Genomic DNA, 12,176 nt, shown 5'->3' with positions numbered 1-12,176 from the left:
TAAGTGTAATTATTTTATTACAAATGAAATATTTTCAAATTGTAATAATAATTGTAATATTCTTACTATAGCCTATAGGTACGCATTATACAATGTACATATTAATATATTATTATAACTTTTTAAAATTATTTTTATTCGTGTTTATATGACAAATATAAAATAAATATACCTAATAAGTCAATAATAACCCTTAATTCTATAAAAAAAAAAAAACCACCCTAGGCTATAAGCCTTTTAGCCTGCCCCTTAATCCACCACTGCATTATGGACGACGGAGCACTCGCGCCGCTCCTCGAACATATAACCGAGCGGTTATTCGAGTGGGTACGTGCCGACCCGTTTTCGAATATTAATTAACTCTAGACCAGGTGGTCAAAACTTTTATCAAGATTGTCAAGTCATCCGAAAACTACAAGTATTTCCGTTCGATCACCGAGGTAAATCGTACATGGTTGCGCGCGCATAAACGCTTAACTATCGATCTCCGGAAAACAAATAACGAGGAAATTTAACGAACATTCGCCAAATACGACCTCTCTCTCACCCTCTCTCTATTTAACCATCTATTTTCCTTACACGTCAGGTAGACACAACTTGGCGAGCGGAAAACTACGACGAGAGTAGAGGAATAATATTTTCTTTTGTTTCATCAATACTCGTTTGCAGTTGCCGGTGCGTTTATTGTTACAATAATATTATATAAATTTGTAATATTTTATATTCAATGGTAAAATACATTTTATGGTGATTATTTTTAGCTAAAAATGCATATTTTATGATACATATATATGAAACTGTTTAAACATTCGAGTCTTAACTATCACGATAATATAATACATTTCGAAACACTTTTTTTTAATTTTTATTTATTGAAATGTAATTAAAATCTATTCGAGGCTACGTAACAAACATTTATACATTTATGATGACATGTTTACAAATTATTATAACAGAAATGACAGATTGATAGGCTCCCCCAGTATTGCTATCTACTCGGTGTGTTTGATAAGCATCATTACAAAGCAAATATAACGCGCTACGTTTACGTCACACGGATCGTTGGAAATTAAGTCAAAATCTTGTGAGTTATTACAATTCCGCACGGAAATCACTAAATCCTAATCAGTCAAATTCGATCACTCTAACTGTGTTAACGATTTCGTACATCGTCATCGATGTACATACGAAATACTTGTTGTGTTTTTTTTTACCGATATTATAATCTCGTGTTTTCACCGTTTACCGTGAAATCGATGTTTGTCTGTCGAACCCACGTACTGTCACTTTTTTGTTATACTCTTTAAAAGTTCATTAGGATCCTTATTCATCAAGGTACGCGTAACTTGCGTAATAATTATATACTACGCATCTTACGTACATTACGTAGGTATCTTGTTTTTCCTTATTTAACTTGTCTGTCCATTGGTCATACATTTCTTAATCGACGACTTTTACGCTAACGTATGCAAATTAGATTTGTAAAAAAAATTTCATCTAGTGGCTATTTTATTATCATTGTCGTTTATAATATTTTTAACGAAACTTTTAAATACTTTAAATTTGGATTGGTTGTACTCGTAGTCATCAATGTTATACATATCAATATTGGTAGTTATTACTATCTTTATATCTCATCTAATATAAATAAAATAACAATTTCATTATATTTTATTGTTTATAGAAAATAAAACTATATGATAGTTATTAAAAAAATATAGTTTTAATGAAAAAAATTTACTATGGTTTGTCTATTTGAATGATTATTTTAATAGAACACCTAGTAATATTTTGCTAAAAGTTCTACAAATGTAATATACCTTAGTTAATATATTTTTACTATTTAATTTGAGTATTTTCAAATTTTCATCAATACATTTTGTCCAAATTTTCATTTTCTACACAGATATACTATATTACTTAATATAATTTTTCGTTTTTCAGTCGTGTAATATTTCACAAATATTTCCGTCACGTAATAAATAATAATATAGATACATATATATTTTCAATAAAATGTATGATTACTGTAGAACCAGATAAGACCGTCTAATATTAACTAACTATAATATATAAAAAATTGAATTCTGCCGATTTGAATACGCGTTTATTAATATAAGAAAAAAAAAATACATTCGTCTTGTCCCATCAAATAATGGTTGTGAGAAAGGTTCTTTCTTTCTTCTTCTTCTATATCTCTTTCTTCTATTTTTTCTGCTACTTTTAAATCGTATTGAAGTTATTCAATTTAATTTGTCATCAGACGAAGTATTTCTTCTGTTTTCTCCGTAACATTATATAAAAAAAAAAAAAAAAAAAAAAATGGTGTTGGTGAATCAAAACACCTTAAGTAATATGGCATCGAATTTTTTCTCTTCGCCATTGGTGTCGTACGTATAACACTCCCGTGCTGACGGTGATCATCCATCACCACGTGTCTGTTTTACGGATCCGTGTATTGAACACATAATTTCAAACAACCAGGAATCCAATGCGTGAATGATCCATCAATGTCCGCTGACAAGCCGCGAAACGCACATGAAACGATTAGATTAAATCAAACGCGGGACCAGTGGCAGTGCGTTACAGTTGTTTTCGTTACAATGACTAGAAAAATCCAGAATTTACCGCGGTACAGCTGCACAGTTCGGTGCCATACTTCGGACGCGTTAATTTTTGTCGACGGCCATACACAAACGGCCTTAAGCGACGTTTAACCATGACCGGGCTTTCGAAATCTGCACGTTTCTTTGTACAGACGACGGTGCATGTCACTGTTTACTACTAACGTCCAGTCCGGTCGTCAGTTCTCCGACGTGCAGTTGAATTATTAATAATGTCTAATCTCGGTGATGGCGAGTCTCGTGACAAACATTGCTTACCGACTACCAGTGCTGGCTCTAGGGTATTCGACAACCGGGGCTAAAAACAATACAGCGCCCTTGCGGAAGTCTGCGGGGTATGTTCATGCCTTTTATTTTTATTTTTCATAAGCTTATGAGTGCTTTCATACCAACAGCACCTGGGGAAAGCATACCTAACTTGTCCCCCCATTTCTAGATCTAACAATGCCGACAACATGATTTAAAATTATTAATTATTTCTACGGTACGATAAAGTAAAAAACTGCGATTTGGCTTTCAATTAATTTTATATTTTTCCATTTTGTTCACCAATTTCTAGCGTATTTTGTGATATACTGCACGTTCGAAGCAAAATACACATTTAATTAAAAATCATCTTATAGATTACAAATATTTAAAATATTTTTCTAAATATACATAATATTTCTGAGTAAATTTGATGTAAAATTGGCAATATGTGAATAAAAATAATAATAATGAAATATAAATTTCACAAAAAAGAAATTCGGATACTCTTAAGAGTCTAAAAATAGTCGTAAAATTAGTAAGTAAATTCACAAATAACACGTTAATTGTCCTAAAAACGTTTTAATATTTTACAGTTCGACAACAAACGTATACCAAAACATTATTTTGTACTCTACTGCGTTCTATTACAACGTGTGACTTTTATTACATATAAATTTCGTCCTCTTGAAAGCATTTTGAACGAATTCATTTCGCTGAGCTCTGCAGCTCTCCACTACTGTGATGGTTTCGTACTTTATTTCGTGTATTTCGTATAATATTTTAAAATAGGCATTTGGGGATTCGGAGTTTCCCCTTTCAGAAAGTACCAAGATAAAGGGTATCAGTACACGTCACTTACAGAGCAGCTTGACGTCAACTACAGTGAAATACGTATAGCTTATTGTTATTTAGATTTCATATTTGCATAATAAAACTGTACGATTTCATATTTTATTTAACTGCCAAAGAAAATGTCAGTTTTTGTCCACTTTCAACGCTAACAGTTTTTCTTTTTTTTTCTTTCAACCCCTGATGCGAACAATACGACATTTTTAAAAAGGTTATCCTATATCGTTATAGGACGGAAACATATTTTCTTTACTCTGAACTCTTGACTTTAAACTTCTTTTCATTTTCACCTAGCATACTGCAACACATCGAATTCGATGAGAATCGTATGCTCCGTGGTATGAATTCGAATTCGAACTAGTTGTTTTACTTTCTTTTTACCAAATTCGTAGTAAAATGTATTATAATTATTGATAAAAATACACAATAACACTGTTATAATAATATAGTTTTTCTTTTTATTCATCTGATCAATGTATCTTATTATAAAATATGTAAAACACAATATAGTAAAATGTGTATACTAGTCGTCATATGTTTTGCCATAATTTATGACGCGTTCATCCACCATCTACAATTTCAAGTCGGATTTCATCGCGTAGAAGGCTAGAAAAAATGAACTTTAATATTATATAAAAATATTATTATGTCATAGTAGACATACATTATTAGTATTAGAGTTTTCGAAGAAGTGAGGAAATCGAATGGGTTCGAATGGGCGCGTTTTAAAATATCCGATCGCAAGCATTCCGGCGGAACGATAAAACGTCAATTTTTTTATCGCAACAACACTACTACTACTTTTACGTGCTCTGTTTTGGCATGGATGTCTTTCTCGTTTGGGGTCCGTCTCGGAGTATAGAAAAGTTCACAACTGACTTATAGGCGGGCGGACGTTCTTCCGGCTATCGTAAATTTTCGACTAGCAGCAATAGCCGATTTCTAAGGCCGTTTACCGCTTCTCATTGAGCGGAACGTGAACAAGACACGAAATCGTCAGCGCGCACGACTCATTATGTATGGAAACACAAACCGCAGGGAGGTGCTGCGGTATAACGGCCCCCGTCGCGATTTCGGTTCACACGTTGTATTTATTTTTCATAATCATTTATCACTTGTTCTGTATGATGCGCGTCATGGTGATTCATCGCGTGATCGTTCAATGCAATCACGGTAAATTAGGCGAAAGCGTTGTTTTTATTTTTAAACCAACTGCACATAAATATTAAACGCGGTAGTTTTTTACTTCAGGATACCTCCCTTCCTCTGGTTTATATTCCCGCAGGCGCCATTGTAAACGACCCTTTTCCAACGTCGCCCTCTCATGTCCTCATCAATCTTGCTGTGAGTGTACTACGCCGATGAATGTCTTAATATGGACATTTTGTGATTTAGTCGGTGGAAAAGGGTTGCACATTTTAACAAAAAATTGAAATGTTTACATTTTTATGTTATACAAAAATAGAAATGAAAATAATTTAAACAAATTGATACCATTGTAAATACATAGTAGTATACCGTCAATAATTACTTCATTGTAATACACTTTAATCGTCCGAGGAAATACTTAAATGTCTATTACAAAATAAAGCCAAAATTATAACCTGTATAACTAATAATATTTTATTCTTCTCTCCGCGAAACGTTTGGGACTTGATTGTATACGTGGTGCAACCCTTGAATTTTCAAAATAATATTGAGAGTACACGGCATATATGTAGTATAATCAATGGGAACACCACTGATATCGTCTCGAACCAATAGTTTGTGGGCTGATAATATCAATACACGTAGCCGCATACGGTATTATACTGGTAAAAACGTGAACGCAACAACGCGGTATTAGATTGTGTGCCAAAAGATAGATAGGTTTAGTGATTTCGAACGATGTCAGTTAAATTGGCATCGACGATCGGAAAAAACCGGCAGTCGAAACGGAAATTTCAATCGGATAAGGAAATTGAAAATCGAAAAGAAGAATAATCCATTTGAAGTATAGATTTCTGTAGAAATATGTATAAAAATCAATAAAATAAGATAATATTGGTGTAGCATTTTTAAACCAATTATTTTCTAAATATTTTGATTTAAAACCGACGACTTATGACAAACGCAAATTTTCATTGAAATGTTCGTATTCTTCTTTTAAGAATGTAAATTCATAATATTTTCCGGTATTACCGAACAAAAATGTATGTTGTAAGAGTACACCAATAAAGCACATACTGAACTAATCTAACCTAATACGTGAAATATCATTTTAATTTTCAATTCAAATTAAAAAAAAAATATATTCAAAGATCTATTTCATTAAAATATTTGAGATCGTCAATTAAAATCAAAATTATTAAAAATCATTACCTAACGGAAATAGTTGATGATCAAAACCGTTTTAATAACCCGACATCATATTTTTACACAATGGATGATTGATTTTTTTTTTTATCAATTTTAACGTTTCATCTATTTTGCGATGACAAACACCATTTAAACATATAATTATAATATTTTGTATTGTATTTTTTTGTTTTACTTATGAACTTTCTCTGCAGTAGATTAGAAAAAAAATAATCACCATCGCTTAAAATAATAACAACCTACCGACTATTTTAATGTACCTATTCATTTTTTGAGCACAATAAAAACGTTATTAATGTTATTAAACTAGTAAAATGCACCGAAAATCATAGAATCAATGAATCTACTTACATTAGTATATTTAAACAACATTTTCTATAATTTTACTACGTCAACTAAATCGTTGTTAGGTAAGTAATGCGTCTTACTTTGTACTTTTCACTCAACGAATGTGATATCCGGCGTGATGTTGCGGATACAATTTTAGCATAAATAACTGATTATTTTTGAATAAATAACATGAATGATTTTAATAGTTTAAGTATTGAAAAAAAATTCTCAACTTTCTAATTTTTCAAAATAATGAATTTTTTCAAAGTAATATATATTAATGTAATACATAAATTGGGAAAATAAATTATTAAAATATTGTATAACAAAACGATAATAACAATATACATATACAAAAAATAATAATACAAGCAATAATACCAATTTAATATAATATTAACAATTGTATAAAGATTAAAGATCAAGAAAAAATGTCTTAAAATTAGCAAAAACAGTAATAATAAATTATAATTTACTTTTATTTTCACCAACTATTTTATAATTGAAAATTTAAAGCACATAATATATAATACATATGTTTTAAATGCGGACAACAAACCAATTTCAATAAAATTCAAGTTAAACAGGATTACGTGGAATAATGAATTGTGAATATTTGAATAACCAATTAATCAGCAATATATGTATAAGGAATAAAGATATTTATTAATCTAGAATGATGAATAACGACTAATCGTATACATTTTAAGCGACCAACAAGAATGAACCTGAAGAATAAATGAATAAAGAATAATTTATTTTTTAAAATAATTAATCGAAAGTTATTTTATGCGACTAATGCCAAACTCTAGTCATCGGACAAATGATCGATTCGATTATTCAGTGGCAATGAATAGTTTTTAGTTTGATTATCAAACCGGATAGTATGAGTTACGTGCCGACACGTAATCCATAGTGAGCAATCGTTTATCATTAGCGACGATGACTATTTCGACCGGGCACCGATGAAGACATTGCTTTACTGCGTCTGTAAAGGTGTTTTACGCATTTTTCTTACGCGCACACGTCGAACGAGTATAAACAAATTATAATAATTGGCAATCGCGCACGGCACAGGGATAAATTTGTGACCGCTACGATAATTGTATACACGTACATTCTTACGGTCAACAAAAACGCACCAATTTGTCATTTTTACCGCTGGAAAACGAAAAAATTATGATAAGATCGTAACAATAATAATGCTTATCGTTAAAATATGAATGTTGCGTTACAACAACAAAAAAAAAAAAAATAAAAAAAAATAATCCCTTACCCTCTTGTCCATGGAGGTTTGAAATCGCACGCAGTTTTTGCATTAAACTTCACGTATATACGTATACATACACAAAGACGGACGCGAGTCATTAAAATATTAGCCAATTTAATTTAAATTAAGTTTGAATTCATTTCGTCACCGTACCATTATTAGCAGGTATGCGCTGAAGGACAACTCCGTCGTGCGTGCGTAATATCGGCATCGAAACTACCTACATGAAAATGGCGTAAAAAATATTTTTAAACAACAATAATTATAATGTACGACCCACAGAGTGATGTATGTTCAAGCTTAGGACTGGTGTAACAGGCAAATCATACCCCTGGAAAATATTATCTGGTGAAGGGGAATAAAATTTTCCTAGGTATATTTTACCCCCCCCCCCCCCGTACCAATTATCAAAGGTTATTGATACCCCCGGTAAGATTTTCCTAGGTTAATTATACCTCCTTTAGTGGGTACGATTATCCTAGGAAAGTTTTACTCCCCGGTAAGAATATCCTAGGATAATTTTACCTCCCGGTAAGAATTTACTAGGAATATTGTACATCGAGAAGGGTATGATTTTTCTAAAATATTTTTACCCCCCCCCCCCCCCCCCCCCCCCCCCCCCCGGTAATATTTTTCGGGGGTATGATTTGACAAGAACCCCGGCGCTCAAAAATATAGCTAAAAAAGTAAACCACAGTCGTAATTTGTGTACATAAAACGTTGCTTTTAAACGTTTGTCGTCGATTTAATGTCATGTCGATCGTTTTTTTTTTAAATTAATTTTGTATTGTACATACACAGCCGAATGGCACAAATTATTATTCGAATGCGTGCATGTTAGTTAAACTTAGCATCAAAACTAGTTCAAAACAATTTGGTTGCCCAACCGTATCCGAAATGATTTGTCAGAACCAGGCTGTTATGTTTACTGTTCATCGTAAGCGAATATTATTACGTTATACGACAACTAATCGTTTGATATCCAACTAAAAAACGAGACTGGTTAAAATGAAGAAAATTGTTGTCCGATAGAGAATCGTTACCGTGACAGAGTTCATTGTTTGCACTACACACAGAGCAAGCAAAACGAACTTTAAATCAGCTTTTGGATGTTGTATGAATATAACAAGAACCGTACGTGAAAAAAAAAAATTGAAAAATATTATTGATTTTACAATGTATATTTTTCATCGTAACAGGTGCATTTTTTTTCCACTATTTGCTCTATTGATTATCATCACGAACATTGCGTTTATCAATAAATCTTGAAAACGTTTGTGCATCAATTTTATATATACGTTAAGACATTTTTATTTATAAATTTGCTATAAAAATTTGTTGAATTAAATACAACGAATAGGTATAAAAAGAGAGCAAGAAAAAAGAAAAAAGACAGAACATTTAAATTTTAGAGGCTCATTAGAGCTTGAGGTGGGTTTTTTTATGATGTACGTACAAATATCGATTTTTATCAATACTCAAATTACGATATTTTTCGTGAGCGATGGTAACGAGTTTTTATATCGATATATTAAATATCGTGCCTATGATCGGTATTAACATCCCTTAACGCGACAACGTTTAACGGTCACGTCGTCGCACCGAATATCCGTACAAAAACGTGTATACCGATGGCGTGTGCCACGAACAGGTACCGGATACGTTCGTGGCGAACGATGACAACAAGAGTAACGTGAATGCGTGGTAGATTCTTCGGAACAAGTATATCGTGAACACTAAAACGGCATTCCCCGTGGGTACAACGACAATTAAAAAAGAATAATAATAGTAAAAACAATTTGGCATTAGCCGGAGCACGAAATTGTAACATTAAAGAGTACTGAAATACGAGCCGAAAATTTTCGAAATAATCCCTGAAAACATGAACAATGGCAAGAGGAAAAAAGGCGAAACTCCTGTGTAGAGTAATATACAAGGATGGGTATTGCTGTATTAGTCTTTTAAAATTGTAACCAATGCTCTTGGGAAAGCGATTGTGAGTCAGAAAAAAGAGAATCAGAGACCTCTTACAGATAGAATTTCTGACTAACCGAACTTTTCTAACCGAAAATGTCAAGTGCTTATATAATTTTGAAACTATGAAATATGTTTAACCAGTATCGTTTAATGGAATTTTTCGTTCAAAAATCCGATTTCGTCGACATTTTATCCCGTAACGTTTATAACTTTTCAATAATTGTATTAATGTATATATTTGGCTTCAAAGAAAATTTTATGAAAAATGTTTTATGCAATTTTCAAGCCTTAAGAATGAAAATGGATTTTTTTTTATGGTAATTACAACTGATCGTCGTCTTGCATTGGTTTTTTCCTGTGTTTTGTTATTTCACGCAGTCCCACGTTTGTAATGCGCGTTCACTATTTGATTTACCAATCGATATTTATTATAATACCTACTTTATACTAATTGATGATAATAACTATTTATTTTTTTTCGTTCCACAGAAACCTTCGTCATGACATCGCCCGCAGCATCACCGCAGAAACCGGCCATCACCAACTCCACCGCGTCTCCGGCCCGTTTGCCGAGCGCGCAACCGACGCCATCGCACAACTCGCAACCTGCCGCCGCAGCCGCGATCGCGCAGACCATCCAGGGCAAATGGCAGTGCGCCCTCCGAGACAACCCGGTGATGGCCAACGGGACAATGGCCTGGACGCGGGTGTGGAGATTCTCCAAGCTCCTGCTGCAGACCGGATGTTAGAGGACGAGACGGCCACGCAATTTTAGACTAAATAGTTGTTTAATTTTTCTCTCTCTTTCTTAGTATCTCCCCAATTTTAAGCAAAAAAAAAAAAAAATAAATAAATAAAAAAAAATCTGTACTCAATCACTAATAATATATTACACATTATAGTCCGTACGCGTTGTGGCACGCGGATAAAAAGAAACATCATGCAAGCAACGGCCGGGTCCACGCACGTCGAGAAATCGTATAAACGAAAAAACAAACAGGACCGGGTGTGCTGATCCTGCAGCGAGGAACACGACGGCAGATCCGCACCGTTCGGTATCGCAATTGTACTTGGCTCTTGCGCACCACGAACATTAAACGTCTTTGTTGTTGTAGAGACGTAAGGATTTGAAAATTAATTAAAATAAGATATCACACCGATATCCGTTTACGCGCCACGTGTTGCGTAGACCGTCAATATTATTATCATCGACGATCATTAACGCGGTTTTCGTTTGCTGCACGGATTGCTGTCATCGTAATAATAATGCGTTCTTCTCAACGTGTTCGGGAGGAACGACCACCTACTCCACCAGGACGATGGCATTACCTCTGCGACGGCGACAACGTACCACGGGCTTTTTTTTTTTTTTAATGTTACAACACACCAATTGAAACTCTCAAGGCGCACCGGTGGTACTGATCGACATCTTCACCCCGTGTTCAACGTACGCGACTGCGGACGACACCCGGCAACTGTACGATTCGATCGAATAATATTACATTATATTGTATGGAAACAATACGCGAAATTAAACATTACAGATTAGGCAATTTATTATAATTATTATTATTATTATTATTATTAACATTGTTGTTGTTGTTGTTATTATGACAGGGACGCGTACACATATTATTATAATACACACAACAGTGCTGTGCAATTACTATACTTATAGATTTGTGAATGATGTGTTCTAGTTAACATATTACTATTGTGCAATTAGAGAGACTGTTTAGGTTTTCGTGTCCTCCTCGTAGCAAAAATTATGATAAACATGACCGTTACCCGTAATTTTTAGGCGTAACTACCGATTTTACCTTCATCTCGAGTATACAGTACTATAAATATAAATACACGTAGTGTTAAGCGTTTTTTTTTTTTTCACAAGTCTAGACTCGTCGCGATATAAGATATATTTGTGAACTCATCGTTGTGTCGCGCCGTACACAAATTTAAATAATCCTATTAAACTATCAACACACGCGCGCGCGCGTATTATAATATTATAATATTAAAATAAAAGCGTACCAGACGGTTACGGCGAAATGAATTCAAACGATTTTTACCGATTTTGAAATGTTACACATCTTTCAACATCTACAAACCTGTATATCATTATTGTTAAGCTTTTAAATTACTGCGTAGTCTGTACATACCGCTGTTGGATTACGATCCGTTCGTCTTCGATGTTATCAGTTGTACTACGCGACGGGCCGGTAGTTTTAACATCACGGTATTCGATAACATAGTCCAACAATAGTAACGATACGGCGTGACACGTACCACACAATACCGAACCACTACGTTGAGTAACGGTAGCCTAGCCCTAGCTTAGGTACGAAAACCGATTACTCGTATCGATTTCTTCTATTGCTGTTGCTTACGAATCGATCATTATTGCGATTGTTTAATTCGGCATCCCGTAATATAATAATTTTATTGTATCATGCTATTATTGTTAGTATTAGTATTATTATTATTATTATTATTATTATTATTATTATTATTATTATTAT

At 33.4% G+C, this 12,176-nt stretch overlaps 1 long non-coding RNA gene across 1 annotated transcript; it reads left to right on the top strand.

Moving 5' to 3' along the window:
• Positions 1 to 10,123: 10,123 nt before the first annotated feature.
• LOC112679370 lies at positions 10,124 to 11,564 on the top strand. Its single transcript, XR_003148202.1, has 2 exons — positions 10,124 to 10,712; positions 10,773 to 11,564. It is a non-coding gene; the product is annotated as an uncharacterized LOC112679370 (long non-coding RNA).
• Positions 11,565 to 12,176: the final 612 nt, after the last annotated feature.

Source organism: Sipha flava, unplaced genomic scaffold, assembly GCF_003268045.1.
Source record: "Sipha flava isolate LNK unplaced genomic scaffold, YSA_version1 134_pilon_pilon, whole genome shotgun sequence".
Taxonomy (NCBI): Eukaryota; Metazoa; Arthropoda; class Insecta; order Hemiptera; family Aphididae; genus Sipha; species Sipha flava.
This window is presented reverse-complemented; position numbering and strand designations above follow the sequence as displayed.